The sequence below is a fragment of the Eleutherodactylus coqui genome, chromosome 3 (genome assembly GCF_035609145.1).
Source record: "Eleutherodactylus coqui strain aEleCoq1 chromosome 3, aEleCoq1.hap1, whole genome shotgun sequence".
NCBI lineage: Eukaryota > Metazoa > Chordata > Amphibia > Anura > Eleutherodactylidae > Eleutherodactylus > Eleutherodactylus coqui.
This window is the reverse complement of record NC_089839.1, coordinates 98,533,587-98,552,999: the sequence shown is the minus strand read 5'-3', so window position 1 is coordinate 98,552,999 and position 19,413 is coordinate 98,533,587. Positions and strand designations below refer to the sequence as shown.

Here is a 19,413-nt window from a genome sequence, read left to right as displayed (position 1 = left end):
CCGAGCTGGGGCCCGCAATTCTGGGGGTGGGTAGGACGTGAGCGGTCCCAGGCTCTGACTCTGTCCCAGCCTCCACTAAATTCACCCAATGTGCCGTCAGGGAGATATAGTGGCCCTGCCCGCCTGTACTTGTCCACGTGTCCGTTGTTAAGTGGACCTTGGCAGTAACCGCGTTGGTGAGGGCGCGTACAATGTTGCGGGAGACGTGGTCGTGCAGGGCTGGGACGGCACATCGGGAAAAGTAGTGGCGACTGGGAACCGAGTAGCGCGGGGCCGCCGCCGCCATCATGCTTTTGAAAGCCTCCGTTTCCACAAGCCTATACGGCAGCATTTCCAGGCTGATCAATTTGGCTATGTGCACGTTTAACGCTTGAGCGGTGATGTAACAGGCAACACAGAGCCAGGAAAGAATTTTGCGCAAGCCTGCTGTAACACTTAGCTGGCTGCGTATGAATTAGGACAACTACCCCCAGCAGAGACCCAGTACACTGAGGACGATCACAGGCAGCCCAAATAGATTTTTTTCCCAAATGTTTTTGGAAAGGCCCACTGCCTATATACACTAAATATGTCTTCTGTCCCTGCCTCACCACTACTGGCCCTGGACAATGTAAAATTACTGCAGGACGCAATGCTCTGCACGGCCGATATACCAAAAAAAAAAAAAGTGCAACACTGCAAAAAGCAGCCTCCACACTACTGCACACAGTTAGATGTGGCCCTAAGAAGGACCGTTGGGGTTCTTGAAGCCTAAAATAACTCCTAACGCTCTCCCTATAGCAGCTCCGGCACCAGCAGTACTTTCCCTGAACTATGTCAGAATGCATCTGTGGCGAGCCGCGGGAGGGGCCGATTTATATACTCGGGTGACACCTGATCTCGCCAGCCACTCACTGCAGGGAGGTGGTATAGGGCTTGAACGTCACAGGGGGAAGTTGTAATGCCTTCCCTGTCTTTCTATTGGCCAGAAAAGCGCGCTAACGTCTCAGAGATGAAAGTGAAAGTAACTCGAACATCGCGTGGTGCTCGTTTCAAATAACGAGCATCTCGAACACGCTAATACTCGAACGAGTATCAAGCTCGGACGAGTACGTGCGTTCATCTCTACTACTCACCGATCCGACGAAATATGGAGTTATAAAAATCTTCTCCCTAAGATGGCCGCCGGTCCTTTCCCAGGGATGCACTGCGGTTTTCTCCCATGGTGCACCATGGGCTCTGTGCGGTCCATTGCCGATTCCAGCCTCCTGATTGGCTGGAATCGGCACACGTGACGGGGCGGAGCTACGATGACGACGCGGTGACCAGCTCTCCGGCACGAGCGGCCCCATTCACCAGCCAGAAGCACGGACTGCGCAAGCGCGTCTAAAACTTCCAGGAGACATCAGAATTAGACGGATCCATGGCGACGGGGACGCTAGCAATGGAGCAGGTAAGTGAATAACTTCTGTATGGCTCATATTTAATGCACGATGTACATTACAAAGTGCATTAATATGGCCATACAGAAGTGTATAACCCCACTTGCTGCCACGAGACAACCCCTTTAAGTCCAACGCCTTAACCACTCGGCCATCCTGGTTGAAGACTGTCTTGTTTTTCTCTCAATTGGATGCAAGCGATGGTGCAAGCGGTGGTCATACAATGCTTTTGTTGTTTTTGTTGTTTTTGTTCAAGAAATAATAAAACCTACACTTAAGTGCTTTCTTTCAGTCTTGAAGAAACATCATTATAGATTTAGATATACTAAAGAATGTTTTTAAAATCACAGTCGAATGCTTCACACTGAGGGAAGTTACTGGGCATCAACATCATTACTCTGCAACACGTTTCTTTGCATTATTTCAGCATTCCCAAGTGGACTTAAAGATTCATTCTTTCGATCGATAGAATAGTATATGCATTACCTATGTAGTGCATTCTACTTTGCTTATGATATCAGCCAATAAAAGTCTTCTGCAGGCGGGACCTAATGGGCTGCATTACATGGCAGACATGTTGATCTGGATTATAGTTTTCTCCAGCAGGTTTCGGGGTATTTTGTAGCTTCCAAATTGTATAGTGTGCACACATCATCGAACAGATCAGACACAAGCGATCAGTCTCATATCCAAAATGGCTCTCTGGGCAGAAACACCCAGACAGCCCCTTTTATTGTAAAGCCATACAATGGGCGTGCAACAGGTTACATCAGTAACATATAGGATTCTTCAGGATGGGAGGGGTGGAGAGGGCTAGGAAGACACTCAGTATTGAATGCAGGTATTACATATAATCCTATGACCTTTAACTCTTAGAGGCTGTTTTGTGTAACTTATGTACTCAGCTAACATTACACCACACATGCCACTGTCCAGCAAATACCATGAGGAGATTGTGTGGCCATTAAACTCCACAGAGCTAAAAGTCATTACAATAGCATAATACATTTGGTTTATACAAATCGATAGACATTTTATACTAACTAATCATCATGTCTATCACAATCCCCCCTTAAAATGTCTATCCTCTAACTCTCTATCTGATTTTCACAGTTCTCTGCGTGTGAGCCTATAACTGGAGCGCGTTAAGGGTTCGTTTTAGGGTCTTCAAGGGGGTGTAGGACTTGTCCACTCCTTCTGGGGATGCATCCAGCGAACTCATTGTGGGAGCGGCTTTTCCAGCATCAGTTTCACAGGTCTCTCTGACACAGGGGATAACACAGTAGACTAGAACAGAAAAGGTAATCATCAGTTCACATACAACAGCGACGCCTGTCTGTGCCAGGATCCTTTACCACCCGCTCATCCATGGCGAGTGCTGGTCCCAAAAGTTAGCTCTTTTTAGTTAGTGCGGTCAGCTTCTTAATGGCAACTGCGTCTTTACCCGCGGGTCACGTGTCGTCTAGGATGTAGGTACAACAAGTCTCCCCTATCATCTTACAGACACTCCCCTTTTTAGCTAAAATCATATCTAAGGCCATTCTATTTTGAAAAATCATAGTCGAGGTAGGTCCTATTGGTCGACTAGTCCCTATAAGGCATCTCTAGTATAATTTATAAACCACTGCTAATTATAATAAAACATAATTAATCCAATCAACGTTTATTTACCATAATGATCAGGAAAATGGACTCGAATCTAGTTTTAACTTGGTCTCTATTTTTTTTTTAAAACTCGGCAGGTACCCCCCTTGGCTATCCTATGACGTCAATGTATACGTGTAGATCAAAACTACCACCAGGGGTCTCTCTTCTCGCTCTAGTATAATGTTACAATACTAGTAGTGTGCACAGGTACGCACGGCCTGGGACTCCCTAATCTTCACCCACACCAATGTCCCTCCTGGAGATAGTCCTAATGGTGAACACGTCCAGGCCGCCTCACCCTGACCCTACACTACCTAGTGACAAGACTGGAAGGAACCGCCGTACCTATGCGGAAAACAAGGATAGACCAACATGACGGGATAACCACAAAACACAGACTGAGTTGGATCGAGATAAATTAACTATTGGGGGTAACCTCATTATCCTCAATGTTGTCTGACAGGATGTGGAGGAGCATAAGGGCTTTACTAAGGCACACTCCCCTGTCCAATTACCCTCCAGGCGGGTCCTCTACCCCATGTCTCCAAAAAGCCAGTAAACGTCTCCTAAGGACTGGACCTGATTCTGCATCCATTCCCCTCCTATCGTACCGTAGGAGGAGCAATACCCGTTGGTGAGTTTCCCAAAAATCTCCCTCCACCCTGCCTATTTGCCTGGCAGGTGTAGTTTCCAGGGTAGTCAGTAATACTCTCTCCGGTGCAAAACACTTAAGTAGTTATAGAGTATTCCTTCTTCCACTTCTCACGGACAGTGTAATTAGCGGAAATGTTCGTGAAGAGACTAATAAACCACTCTTCAGCATCTACAGGGAGATTTAGGGGGACCATCCCCGAGTGTAGTCGGACACTACCGCACACGCAACAGTTAGACTTGTTGCTCCTGTTAGCATTGTACCTCATCAACTCCAACCAGAGATCCTGGTCAGAGTAGCCAGTCACTACTGTCAAGGTGTCCTCAAAAGGTGGGGTCGGCTATGATCATCATGTTCGTCAAGGTCTTTATCTTACGGCGGAGGGGGTTAATTATGGGCACGGGACTAAGTGAAGGCTTCCATTCGGGTGCATCTACCATATCCCTTATTTTAAACTTCCCTAAGGGATCTGTCCTCCCGTACCGGTATGTCCCCAGACTGTAAGTCCCCCCATCTCCCGGGCTTGGATCTCCCATGGTTAGTATAGCAACCGCATTAAAACCAAGCAACATACTAAGTTCAGCCTTCCAATAACTGCTGTCCTTATTATTCTCAAGGAGGGTTATACGACTAATTAGGGATTTCCCGCTCTTATCTTTCTTATTTAAGGACTTCGCAGTTTATATGACTAGTTTGTTCCTGCGTTCCATCCCACTAATCCCCAATAACGGCAGTCTTCTCCCCAGACCTTATCAGTGGCGCAAACATATTGTATTCCCCGGGTATGTAAGTCATATAACCAGCTGGACTGAGCTAAATCTGGCCTGCCATGGGATCTTGCGCCTAGACACGGGACCACAGTACAATAGTCGAAGGAATATGCGGCTACTTGAGCATTGAACGAGTTATACCAGAAGGTAACCATACCCTCATATTCTTCCGACTAAGGATTCCAGTTGCCACCCTCCTCTCTCACTAGCCCTAACCAGAGTAATGTCTTTGGCACAACTAAGACTGGTCTCCCGGATCTGAAGCTTTCTTACAGTATGAAGCGTTGATCCATGTAAGTCTTTCGGCTAGTTTCACAGCTGTGGCAGTAGTCAGAAGCACCTGGTAGGGGCCATCAAATCGGGGCTCAGGAGGGTGCTTCCTGAGGAACTTCTTGACGCACACCCAATCCCCAGGCTGCAAGATATGTGTCCCAGTGTCTGCCTCTGAGTCTGGAAGAGAACACCTGTTCATAGGCTTTGGTTAGTTCTTTAACAACAGAAATCACACACTTAGTCAACACATCAGATTGTAATTGTAACCACTGAGGATAGTAACGACCTAGCCTTGGGGCTAGCCCAAACAATCTCGTAGGGAGATAATGTATGATCCCCCCTGGGTTCATATCTAACACTGTATAAGGCTATTTGATGACAGTCTTTGCAAAGTGGCGTCATTTTTAAGTATCTTACTTTTTAGCGTGCCACTACGTCTCTCCACCTTTCCACTACTCTAAAGGTGGTAGAGTATGTAAAAGGCCTGGGATACACCCAGAGCAGACATGACATGTTACATTCACCTGCGAAGTTTATACCTCTGTCTGACTCTGAATCACTTCTGGTACCCCATATTCACAGTTTACCTCTTTCATGAGCTTCTTTGCGGTTACCTACTTGTTTGCCTTGGTAACAGGGTCTTCCTCCAACCTGCAAAGACATCAACAACAACAAGCACGTATTCATACTTCCCAACAAGTGGGAGCTGAACGTAGTCAATTTGCAATCCCTGAAATGGGTAGAGTGGTCCCGGCAAGTGTGATGTGGCAAATTTACTTCTGCCCTGACTCACCTATGGCATAGATCATGCTAAACTGGACAAATGATGCAGCAGCTACAGAGAACCCAGAAGTCGCCCATGCTCTTTCAAGCGTCGTCATCATTGCTATTTTACTAGGTGGGTCTTTCCGTCCATCAGCTGGGCCATCATGGGATACAGGAACTGTGGTAGGCAAGTGCTGTTGACTGTTCAGCATACGCTGTCCTGTTTCTGCTGCTCCCATATTAGTCCATTTATTCTTTCCTTCCTTGCTGGCTTGTAACTGTAAAAGTCTTTAGCATATCAAAGTCCAAATTTTTGTCAATGTCCAAAGTTTTTACCACTGACTCATGCCGTCAGTATCTTTTCTTCTTTCTTTCACGGCTTGAGGGCCGCTGCCTTTGCTATGCTGTCAGCGAGGGTGTCGTCTCTCGCCTCTCCAGTGTAGGAATCAGTGCGAACTCTCAACTTTGTCAGGTAGGAGTAGGGCCCCCATGTGACTCTGTACCGCTGCACCATTCTCAATTGGTTGTCCTGCTTAAGGTAAAAACTATCTGGCCTTCCATATTGGGCCGTAATCATGAGCTATGCCAAATGCATACCAGGAGTCAGTGTAAATGGTCGCCGTCTTACCTCTCGCCACTCTACATGCCTCAGTGAGGGCCTTCAATTCCGCTTCTTGTGCTGAGACATGCGGAGGCAGAGCTTCTGCTTCTAGGACATCTTGCTGTGTGACCACTGCATATCCGATGTGGAGTCATCAATCCTCACCCTGGTACCATCTGCAAAAAGCTCAACATATGCATTATCAACAGAGGTTCTGGTAACTGTATACCTGCAGTTTCTTACTGTATTAGTACTAAATAATTGTGCTGATGTTCTATTTCACATGGCTCAGAATCTTGTAGCACAAAATCATTTATTTCCTTTTTATCTTATTTCATTTTTTTTTTTTTTAACCCAATAGCTGATCTACAACACCTAGATCATCTGTGACCCAGATCACCTATGCCTCCCCCCTTTTGAACCGGAATACTCAATGGAAAAAGAGTAATTGCGTTCAAACTAGTAAACCAAGAGGCACAAAAACAAGCACTTTGTAGGTCAAGGTGACATTGTATGCAGCGAAGTCTGAGCGAAAATATCCTTTAGATTTTTTTTTTTCCCTTCAGGTCGCAGTTAGCATTTTTTAACACAAGGGGGCGCAACACAAGTCAAATTTTACGTCACCCAGTGTAATAGTATTTCAGGGAAAATCCAGCGTTTAACTTTTACTCTCCTGTCGGAATATAATTATAGCTTCAGTGTAGACTGACACTAGAATATACAAAAGACTTAAGGAAAAACTAAAGAATACGGATGAATTAACATCCTACTCTGGACAATTCAGTCCCTCTTTCTTCACATAAAAAGTAGAATTACTTCATCAAATTGCATGAAAAAGTTTGCTGGGTGACTATAGGGAAATTATTTTGTCTGTAGGAGCCTTCCATAACATCATCTGTCTGAGCATCCATTGGAGAAGCGGGCAGTGGAAAACAGAGCCCCTGGGAACATGAGAGAGCGTCCCCTGTCATGTATTCCCGGCCTCTGTCTCCCATGCATCAACTCCAATCTTCCATACACTATAAACCAGCTTAGTCATCTACTATGTCCCAAGCTGCATCTTCACAAAGGTTTGTTTCCCTGAACTTATCACACATCCAAAGTGGCCACATCTTGGAGTGTAACAAAGTCTGGTCAAACAAGACCTTACTTCAGACAATCATGTTAGCACTGGATACAGTGGCATTGGGGAATGTAGGCCTTCCAAGTGCAGCAAAATGGCCGCCAGAGGCAGAAAGGGGCGGGGCTACAAATCTCCCAGGTGAGGCAGAATGGCCTCTGGAGGGGGAAGGGGCGGGGCCAGGTCCTGTCCCGGATGGGGAGGGACCGGAAGTAACATCACACACCCTGAAAGTGAGCACATGGGGGGAAGTAACTTCAGGGTGGGGGCAGGGCTCACCACATTTGCTGCAGAGTCAGACTATGTGGGGTTGTAGACATTGCAAGCGCGGCCGCCATTGCAGGGAGGGGCTGTACACATACCCCACTACATGCTTTCCCCTCTTGAATCTCTTAACTACGTTATACCAAAAAACTAACTAAAAAACGCCTTTCTTTCTGCTGGGCTTCCTGCTCATCTTCTGAAAACTTTCTACAGTCTATCTTACCATACTCATTTCTGCTTATCTGTCCATAACCTGACATTTCTTTCTGCAACTTTTCCTGGTCCTTTCCCATTGTTCAGTAAACTATGCTCCCTCCCCTTCAGCAACCAAATCACAAGCTCTATGACCTTTGTCCTTGCTCACTTTGCTCCCCATTCTCTAAACAACCTGTGTCTATGCCTAACCTTCTCAATCTGCTCAACTCTATTCTACCTGCTTATTCTATCCTATTCGAAGTTTCTGGACACAGTAGTGTTCCCTTTTGTAAAATCTGCTTTCTTCAAATCCTTCCAATATAACCTCTCTTTCCCACTCAGATCACAATGCACATTAATTCTACAAGACAAAGGGAACAGAAGGGTTAATTTGGGAAATGTTTTCAGTTGCTTAACTTCAGTCCACTCTCTTATCAGCAACCCTCCCCTAATAATAAACACTGCACATTCTTTCTATAATACCAAACAGACGGGATTACTGGAGAATACCCACAACGGCTCAAGGTATATATCTCATCTACCTTTATAACAACCCACCCTCTACTAGTAATCCCCAAGAGCACTTCTTGCACACAGTCTGGACAGGACATTTTAGCTATACACAGAGACTGACGATTATTTTCAATGACCAAAACTTCAACAATATCCTGGAGACGTCGGCCGTCACAAAGCACGGCTATAATTCCTGTGTATATACCTTTTCACATATGAGAACATAACACGCTCAATCATACAGGTAAATATGCGTATCATAAATCTTCCTAACCTCACACTAGTTACCTAGGAGTAAGTGTCTCTCTCTGGCGCGCTCCCTCAGACTTAAACAGCCAAGTCCACCCTTCTGACACATTAATTCTCACAGAATTTGTCTCTTGGTCTTGTATACACAATTTTTAACCGTCTCAGACATAATATACACAGCATACAAAATACCCCTAGACAGGTTAAAATGGTGTTTTTTTCCGAGTAGAAAGAACTATATTACCTGCCTTTCATTGATTTATCACTCTGGATCAGAAACAGGCAGATTAGCAGTCAGAATTCAGCTCACATCGGTAGATTTTTATAAAGCAATCTTACCGTGTTCTGTAGATTTTCGGGCCCCTGAGTTCTGCGTGCTATCTGCCGATCTCTGTATTTTTCCAGAATGAAAGAAATCAAAATCTGTACTCGGTCCACCCAGAGATGCCACTGATCTGGATTATAGTTTTCTCCAGCAGGTTTCGGGGTATTTTGTAGCTTCCAAATTGTATAGTGTGCACACATTATCGAGCAGATCAGACACAAGCGATCAGTCTCATATCCAAAATGGCTCTCTGGGCAGAAACACCCAGACAGCCCCTTTTATTGTAAAGCCATACAATGGGCGTGCAACAGGTTACATCAGTAACATATAGGATTCTCATTTGTCGGATCATATAGAATCCCCCGCCTCTCTGCCCACCCTTCTCCAAGTGTTGATGTGGCATGGACTTTGTCCTAGCTGAAGTCATTTCTGTGTGTGTGTCAACCCATTATTTAACTAGCTTCAGGATGGGAGGGGGGGAGAGGGCTAGGAAGACACTCAGTATTGAATGCACGTATTACATATAATCCTATGACCTTTAACTCTTAGAGGCTGTTTTGTGTAACTTATGTACTCAGCTAACTACACCACACATGCCATTGTCTAGCAAATACCATGAGAAGATTGTGTGGCCATTAAACTCCACAGAGCTAAAAGTCATTACAATAGCATAATACATTTGGTTTATACAAATCGATAGACATTTTATACTAACTAATCATCATGTCTATCACAATGTAGGCCTTTTTCTCTCATCCGGATGCAATGGGAACCCATTGGTAACTTGTCATCAGATTGCAGGCAGCTGAAGTTTGAGGAGGATTCCTCTGCCTCTGTCATCTGCTTAGATTCTGCAGTTGCTATTGATTGGAATGTAAGGGGTTAAACTGCTCGGTCTTTGGCTGTTAGAGCAGGAGCCTAGCTTTCAGTGGTAAACGAAGCCACCAGCTTAAAAAAATGTCTGTGCAGGTTTATGTATGTGCAAATCAACATACCCTTTGGGCGGGAACAGTACAGTAAAATGCGTCAATACATGCACAAAAAGCCTTGTTCTATATGCAAAATAGTTGCGCAGTTGCATGCAATAATGCATACATTTGTGTGAAGGGGGCCTAAAAAGAAGTTATACCCAAAGTTCCTAACTTTGTTTCCCCTAAATTAGAGACACCACCAGTTTGATACTTCAGGAAGGGTACTGTTTCTCCTTAAGCAGAGAACCTAGACTTTTAATGCCATCCATGCTCCTCTGGGAAATATGCAAATGATAAGATGGAGCAAAACATCTTCAGTGCCACCTATTTGAAGGCAGCATTCCTGCAGGTCAACTTAGACTTTTTAAACAAGTCTTATAACAATAACTGGGAATTATAAACCAAAGTCAGAATAATATACACATACAGCTGTTTGGGGGTCTTTGCCCCTCATCAGTGTGCAGCAGGTTTCTGGCTTGGCTAGTGAGAGGCCTATAGATGTGAGTCAGGAAGGGTATTGTTTCTCTTTAAAGAGAGCATCTAGAAGGTGTGTGAGGAGACTTGTAAGGCCATCCACGCTCCTCTGGGAAGTATTGAAATGGAAAGATGAAATGATACCCATGCAGCAGCACCTATTGGTACCTTCCAATAGGTAATAATACAATTAGGATAGCGCCTCGAAGAAAAAAAGTAGAGAAATAAATGAAAAATGGAAATAGACTTATCTGCTGTAGGCACCTGGGCCCAAGTTACATGGGGTGACCAGATGCTACACCTGTAGTCCTAGTGTCCCTAGTTTAGTCCAAAGGCATCCACTGTGATGAAGAAGAGCCTCATGGGGTATGCAAATAAGTTTTGGGGAACATAAACACACTAGATGCGATGATGTCAGACGCATCACAGCACGGACCTCCCAGCACCATTCAAACGCACACTATGCGCTCTAGCGGCTCCAGCGGCAGGGGGAGAACCGCCGCACACAGAATCAGTAATTATGTTTTTATTGTCAATGTAATCCACTTGTCAGATGCTTGCAGGCTTGAAATAGGGGCTCATATGAGCACAGAAACGCGTCGCCTTGTATTTGTCTGTGTGCAGGGAAGAGTTAAGAAAAATCAACCACTGTGGACCTGGCGATCTTAAACCTACTACTCTAAGTCTGGTCACTACCGCTAGGAAGTGGTTTCTGTGCATCGATTTCATTCTGCCCTCATTCAAAATAAGTGACACATTTTCTCATTTGGATATACAGAAAAGTAAAGCCTTTCTCTTACGAGCGCAGAGGCTTTTTATATTTTTGTTTATCCCGTTTACCTTCCAATAGGTGGCACTGCAGAGGTATTGTTCAAATTTGTGCATTTTGATTGGTCTCACACACATTAGATTTTCCATATGTCCCGCTGACATGAACAGGACCTGCTGAAAACAAACTAATCCGTGCAGCCATTTCCTTGCTTTTTATGTAGAAAAATGTGAACAGAAAACCTACAGTTGAAACGTGATGTGAATAAAGCCAGCTATAAAAAGAAAAAAAAAATATAATAATGCAAGTATGTATCTCGCTGCAGCTTCATCTGCTCTTATTTTAAAAGCCAGTTATACATTCAGTTTGCCAGTAGATGGCGCATGGGGGCCTCCCATCCCAGTACAGCGAAGCAGAGCAGTATTCAGGGTGGGCGGGGACGTGATAGGACTGTGCCACGTTCTCTCAGTTTCTCTGCAGCCGACCGCATTGAAATCCAAGTGAAATCCGACTGCGAACCTCGAGTACAAAGTTGGGAGAGAGTCCTGAGCAGACAGGACGGCTCCGCAGACCCATGCAACTTCTATCGGAGGGAAAGATCGGGCACAGCGGGTGATCGCCGGACCCTAGAAGCAGGCACGTGATCTTGAGGACGGGAGGGAGATAACGATTTCTTAAAAATAGTACACCGAGGAGGAAAACTTAACTCTTTCCTGTAAGCGGACAGCTGCAAGTTTTTTTTTTCCTGCTTTGCCAAGTAAGGGAGGAGCAGCTGTAAAAAGTAGAATTCTTCCAGGAATCACTCCTGAAATCGTGGGATGTTGTGAGTCCATCTTCCAACTCCGTGGATCACTTGGCTGCTGGGATCTCAGTGCCTTTGGAAGGATCTGCTAGGTTGTTGCTGGTGATCCCAGGAAGTTGGTGACTTTTATGGTGACCATATACAGCCTGTGTCCAGCAAATAAAAGGGAGGCTCTTCCCAGGTAAGATTACAGCGCTCAATAATGTATGTGTCCATGTAACTGGAGAGCATGCAATCCTCTCCACAGGATTTACAAGGTGCTGCCAGTAGTTCTACTGTCCTGGTAATGGCAGGAGGGAAGGTCACCCTTCCATGTGGGAACTATAGTAATCTCAATCATGTGTCTACTTTCAGCCCTCTTGTGACTCTATTGTGTTACTTGCTATTAGAGTCCGGGGGTTCCTCATCCCACCAGCACCGAGAGGTGCTACAAGTATCCTTGGAAGTGCAGCGTGAAGTATACGGATGTCTTATAAATGAATGGTAACGAGAAGGAGGAAGAGCGGCCTGATATGGCACAATGCGTGGAGGAGAGAAGACAACTGGCTGCTGCGCTTTCTGCTCTTACCAGCACATCTTTTCCTAAGGCTGTGTGCTCACTGCGTATCACACGCACATCTTTTTGAACATGTAATATGTAGTAGAAATCTCCCGTACACTTGAGGCGCACAAACAAATCACGGCATGCACTATTTTGGCGCATTTTATGCGCAAATACATGCCAAGATAGTGTATGGGGATTGGCTGCATACAGTAAGTACGCGGGCGGCACACCAGCAAACACGTTCATGTGAGCCCGGTGGTTTCAGGCGACTTTATGCGCTATTGTGCACACCTCAGCGCAACGTATTTGCGCAGTGAAAGCGGATGATGAGGTTGATAAACGCATGGTATGATACTTTGTGCGCACACAGGGCCTATACACATGTGCGTGTGACCCCCACCACCAACACCGTGATCTAGAAGGATATTTAGCCTAATGAAGTCTAAATGTGTTCTCTTTGTCACGGAATTGCGCAGTGTATAGCGCATTTGCATGTACCTCCCTCTTATAGGCAGTTGTGCTGCGTGCAGCAAGTATGCTATGACATTGTGTACTTGCTGTTTCCGCTGATCGCTATACACTATCTTAGTTTGTATGTGCGAGAAATACGCGCCAAGAAAGAAAATGCTGCGATTCTACACAATATGTGTGAGTAGCAACATGGCAGCTTATGGCAGATTGGTACAGTGTATTGCGTGCACAAAACGCGGTGACCATACGTTCATGTGAAGCGCCCCTTAGTGGTAGGATATGACAGAAAGGTACCCGATTCAAGGTTGACTCAGCCTTTCATCCTTCCAAGGTCGGTAAAATGAGTACCCAGCTAGGAGGGGGTGATAAATATATTACCTGAAAGCGCTGCGGAATAAGTTGGCGCTATACAAATAGCAAGATTTATTTTTATTATTATAGATAAAGTGAAGGCGAGTTGATATTGTGGCTTCAACAAATTGGAACGTTGTTTAAAATTTGGGTCATATTTTTAAAGATTGTTTTTTATGTTACTTGAGATTAAAAAAATACTCAAAAAGTTTTAAAGGGGCTTTGGCCCCACAATGCAAATTTTGTAATGCCCATATTCAGGATCAGCACAACGTTACAAATGTTCATAGCGCCGGGTTCATATGAGCGTGTCGGTACAACTTATTCTGCATGTAGGTCTTGCGCAGGTAATACGCTTTACTAATCTGCCATAGGTGTCCATGTTGCTGTACACAGGACTGGCGCGTAATACGCGTGTAGGATAAGGCCCCCTGCACACAGGCGGAAATTCTGCGGCAGGATTTCCCGCAGAATTTCCGCCCCTGCCCGCCTGCATAGGATTCCATTACAATACGCAATCCTAGGCAGACGGCCGCGATTTGTCCACGTGAAAATGCACGCGGAAAGGAAAAGCGGCATGCTCTATTTCTGTGCGGGTCTCGCAGAGGCCTGCACAGAAATGTCACTCTAGGGCTGCCGGCTCCGCTCTGCGCATGCTCCAGCTGGACGGCAGCCGGCACATCACAGAGCTGGATCCGCGGGAGAGGTGAGCGCCGCACTGGTTCCTGCAGGGGCTCAAGTCGGGTCCCGCTGCGAGAATTCTCACAGCGGGATCCGACCCGGCCGTCTGCAGGCAGCCTTAATCACAGTGTGTTCTATCTTGGCGCCTGTTACATGCGCATACATGGCTATGGGTGGCATGCAGCCAGTACGCTATGTCACTAGCTTTCACTGCCTGGGCTGGAAGTAAATGGTCCTGATTGTACGTTACATCTGCTTAGGCGACAGACACATGCTGCCGTGGGTCATGTAACAGGCATGGAGATTGGAGAAATTGGGAAAATTGGAGAATAAGAACAAATGAGAAAATTGATGACTCTGGGGAGCAAGATTCATTTGGATAACGTTGTTTTCAATGGTAAAACCCCTGTAAAAAATGTCATAAATAGCAAATATGAGAATGACAAAAATGTAGCAGGTTTGGGTGTCCCAGAAACACCCAAAGTACTTGTCACTTTATGGTATGACAAATGCTACGTGACTTCCATAACATTGGAGCACAGGTCTGGAAGGGTTTTATTAAACTTGGCGAATATGTGCTGGTCAGCAATTTCCAAATGTTTAATGTGATGTCACAAAACAAATAGTCACCCAGGCCATCCGCCAGGAAAAGTAGCTTCTATTTCAATGGCGGAGATGGATGTGGGTTTGATAGTCACTAGTATTATGAAAGCATACATTGTAACAGAGTAATGCTTGGTTTTGAAAACAACTTGGTTACAAATAAATCATTTCACATAGGATGCGGATGGAAGCCTAAAGGCCCCTTAAGACACAACGATTATTGCTCAAAAAAGCCATCTTTTGAGCGATAATCGTTGCGTAAATGTGCCCATCTTTCACTCTTCTGCCGAATGATGAATTTCAGTTCTGCATGAAATCCATTGCTTGTCAGAACAGCTGATAAGATGGACAACACACTGTGTTCTGCCTGGAGAGCGCTGATAACAGCTGATTACATTGTCTCAGCTATCAGCCCCAGAGCAGAACAAAGGGAATGTATTCAGCGAACAGCAGGTGGTCTGTTCCCTGAATACAGATCCTGGTGGTTCATATGCTACTAAATTGTTCTAATAGGCGTTAGTACCAAGTTGTAGTTTTAAGCAAAATGATTGCTTAAACACCATCTTTTGAGCGATCATCTTTGTGTCTAAATGCACCCTTTGGCCTCATGTCCACGGGCATAATTGAATTGCGGATGATCCGCAGTTCAGTATGCCCATAGACAATCATTGGACATCCGCAGGTAATAAATACCTGCGGATGTCATTTTTTCCTGGCATGCTCCATTTTCTGCGGTTTCCCGCACACACAGCTTTCATTGCAGTCAATGGAAGCGGTCTGATCTGCAGCACACCTGCAGCTGACACTGCGGATGTACTGCGGATCCGCGGGAAAGCAAGGAATTTGAAAAGAAAAATGCACTGCACATGCGTCCAGCACGTCCACAGAGTGCAGAAGAAACAAAGATCTGTCCGGGACAGAGAAGAATCCGGATAGGTGAGAATGCCCATAGCTGCGAACACGGATGGATTTCGCTGCGGGATTCTTCACCTGAAATCCGCGCGTGCCCGTGGACTTGAGGCCTTCAGGCTCCTTCAGACTGTATTTGCATGTGGAAAATTTGCCAACGTAGTAAGCAGAGAATAGGACCCATTGATTTGCACATGGAAAACATAGGACCTGCTCCAATTTCCTGCGTATTTGCTCACAAACGGCCCCCATAGAAGTCTATGGGAGCTACACAAGTGTGCACTCAATATGCACACAAATGCGCAGTACTCTGCGCAATTCTGTGAAAAAAACATCTGGATCTCATTAGGCTAAATAGCATTTTTAAAGAACAGCGGCGGGGTGGGGAGAAGCAGGGGTTATGCACGCATGTGAGCAGGCCCTGCGTGTGCAAAATGTACAATACATGCACAAAACTACCTCATCAGCCGCGTTCACTGTGCAAATACGTTGCACTGGAGTGTGCACAATTACGCATATGGTCGCCTGAAGTCACCCTTAGGACTCTCTCCTACAAGTGTTTTCTCCTGCGTGCTGGGGCATATCTACCACGTGGGGAGCATGCAGCAGTTTGCAATGCATTACACTATCTTGGCGTGAATGCGCACATAATACATGCCAAGATAGCATATGTTGTGTTCTTTTTTGCGCACACATTTCATGTGCTGTGCTTGTGAAGCAGCGTTGAAAATAATGTAAAGTTAGTTACCACGCATTACGCGAGCAAAACTTGTGCGTATAATGCTTAGTAAAAATGCTCGTGCGAGAGATCCCTTACAAAAAAATTAAAAATCACAAACAAATGGTCATTTTTTTCATGGAAAATGCTGAAAACCATGATGGAAACCTTCAGGGCTGTCAGCCGCCATTGGTGTCTATCATTTGATGAATCTGGCCCTGCCATTATTTTCAGTTTTTTGCTGCTATAATGGAACACAAAAATGGAACTGCGAGCGTTGATTTGAACTTACCCTATATGGCCGTGCAGCATACTATGGGACATTTCACACGGGACAGAATATTCTGCAAGAGCGCGCGAAATATACCGTCCCTGAATTTCACAGCAAATTCTGTACTGCTCACTGCAGATTTTGATGCTAAATTACAGGCAGGATTCTATTTTTTCAATTCCGCATCAAAATCCACACATAAGCAGTGCGTATTTTGAGGCTGAATATTCCGCCGGAGGTCATATTGTGTAACGCTGTTACAGAATATTCCGTCCCGCCTGAAAAGTCCCTTTCTAGGACATGAGTGAAGTGATTTAGGATAGTTGTAAGGCGAGATTCACACAAGTGTACTTGCATGCGCCATACACAGAAAATATAACCCATTGATTTCAATAGATACATTCACATGCACGTATTTTGCTTGTGCATTCCGGTTGCGCAAAAAGAATACGCAGCATGCCCTGTTTTTCTGCATATTTGTGCAGAGAAAGAACCCATATTGAACTAAATGGCTGAAAGCTTCATTGCATGTTTTTTGCAAATTTGCACATTTGCACATGCAAAAAGTACAGTAAAAAACGCAGCGCAAATCCACTTGTGTGAATCCAGTCTTAAACAAAAAATGGGGTTCTTTAGTTTATGTATTGTGGGAGAAGTAGCTCAAGTAGAGCGCGGGGTTGCAGTGTGAGCGGCAGTCAGAGACCACAACAGCTGATAAAGTCCATACAGGCTTAGCCTGTGTTTATTAGAAGGCGTAAAAATAAACAAAATCCAGCCTTAACTTCAGACATAAAACAAAATCCTGCTTATCCAGCACTTTCTATACAGAGTCCCTCCCTGACTATACAGACGGCTCGCTGCAGCCACACGAAAACCACACGCTTGTGCAAAAGTCCAGTTTGTCCCTTGGTAAGGGATAAGGCGTCTCATGAGACCAGCAGCTTCCAGCATCTAACTGGCCCCGGCCTCAACTCTGTCTGCCTCTTTGCAGACTTTATAGACTGGGTTAATTACCCAGCCTCTACATCTAGGGGGCTAATCCCCCTAATAAGACCTGGAGTGGAGGGGGTGGAATGGACAGCCCCACTACCAAGCCTGCCATCCATTCCAGAAAACCAGGCCCAACACATTTTATAAAGAGCATCTCCAGCAACTACGTATATGCTGGAGATCACATCACATCCCTGGCTTTTCCCCGTGTCCCACGCAATAAGGCACGGACTCTCTTCATACCCACTGGGTATAACATCTGAACCGGGGTGAAATATAGCGACTGTCCAGAATTAACCTGTTCAGTGTCTCACAGTATTGATAGGGCAAAATGTACAGATGAAGCAGAATTGTGTAATGGAGCTATTAGCCTACATGTATTATTTGTGTACTGTGATATAAATAATTACAGTACATTCTGGTGCTTGTGCTTAATCAAAGGGGTTTTCCAGGGAAATATTATTGATGACGTATCCTCAGTTAATCTGCTGAGGTCCGCTGCTCAGGACCCTGGCTGATCAGCTCATTGAGTGCCCACTATAAGTGGCGTTAGGCTGCCTTTCCACGGGCTTTTTAGCATTGCCTTCCCCGCGGCAGTAATCCCGCCACGGAGAACACAATGCATGCTTTCTATGGAAAGCGCAGCCTCCCTGTCCATAGCGACTCTCCGCTCGTGGCCGGCAAGTCGCAGCATGCTGCGAATTGCCGCGATTCTCTGTGGTCAGCCTATCTGTTAGATAGGCTGACCGCGGGAATCCATCTGCAGGCTCCTGCTCCCGGGCGGCGGCTCCCGTGGGATACCGCAACACCCGTGGACAGGCAGCATAACACAGAGGGCTGCTGAGCAGAAGCTGCTGCTTTGACCTCTGTGTGGTGGCCAGTACTTGTAACTGTAGGTGCAGCTCCATACCCCATGTGTAATGGCACTGACAGTGGGTGCTCGATCAGCTGAATGGCTGAGGTCCTGAACAGAAAACCCCAACCAATCAACTGTTGATGATTATCCTCAGCATAGGGCATCAACAGAATTTCTCTGAAAACCCCTTTAAGTATCTGTAGTAAAAAAAAGCCTTCTTTTGCATCACATGTGCTGCTTTATCATTCATATGACTAAAGGTAGAATGCATGTGCACACAACCAGCAAGTTGGTGTAAAACGTAAGCCACAAAACTTAACCAAAAGTGCCACATCTTCTCCAATATAAAATTGTGTAAATGTAACAAATGGCAGGTAATGTTTGAAAAAGTAAACCAATAATGGCATATGGACCATTGTTGTCAGTAATCCTTATCCTTATGATTGTGTGGCTCTGGCCAAATAGATTGAGTTGTTAATAAATTACCGGATATTGCAGGTGTTCTCTGCTTAAGTTGGCCACACACAACAGATAATTGTTGTCTGAACCCACCAATTTTGGCAGGACCTAGACCAAGTAATGTGTATGGGGTGCCATCCCTCAACAGCAGATGAAAGGAGAATTGGGTTGTTGGATTTCAACATGATTACATTTTTTGCTCTTGGTGGAGATAAGCTTCCTCCAGAGGTGTCTGGAAGTGACTTTACTCCTTTCTCCCCAATTAGAACACATGCATGCTTGGCCAAGTGTTCATGTGTATGTGGTAGTCGGAAGGAGTGGTTATTGGCCAAGCGAGCGTTTGGCTGAATGCTATTAAATCTGTATGGCCTGCCTTACGATGGCATGTGAACTTCTCTGTCTCCAGAATCCTCCTGGCCAAGTAATCTGAAACTTACTCCACTTCAGCTCCCAAAATAAAGCTAGGAGTGGACAGTGAGGATTGTACTCATTCTCTTGGAATGTCTATATTTAGATTATTTCAGATAGAGAATTTTGCAACTTTTTTTTAATGAAATGTTTATTTTAAAAGGCCAGTAAAAAATATACTGCAGACATAAGTTTAGCTAACAACTAGTCCCAACTTTTCATGCATTCTTTAAGCTGTCCTGGAAAGACTTTTCACAGTTTACAGTTTCAAGTGAAGATTGTACAATCTTTTTGTATCAAATTGGCAAAAAATCTTGTATTTGATGTTATGATTTAGTCAC

At 45.1% G+C, this 19,413-nt stretch overlaps 1 protein-coding gene across 6 annotated transcripts in view; it reads left to right on the top strand.

Moving 5' to 3' along the window:
* The first annotated feature begins 11,495 nt into the window (after positions 1-11,495).
* The window catches only part of UTRN (utrophin), a 701,048-nt gene continuing 693,130 nt past the window's right edge, over positions 11,496-19,413 (top strand). For 5 of the 6 annotated variants that reach the window (XM_066595903.1, XM_066595904.1, XM_066595902.1 and 2 more), the window contains exon 1: positions 11,496-11,992. The gene's annotated coding sequence lies outside the window, so the exon portion shown is untranslated. The remainder of the gene's footprint in view (positions 11,993-19,413) is intronic. The other variant, XM_066595906.1, reaches the window with a different exon arrangement.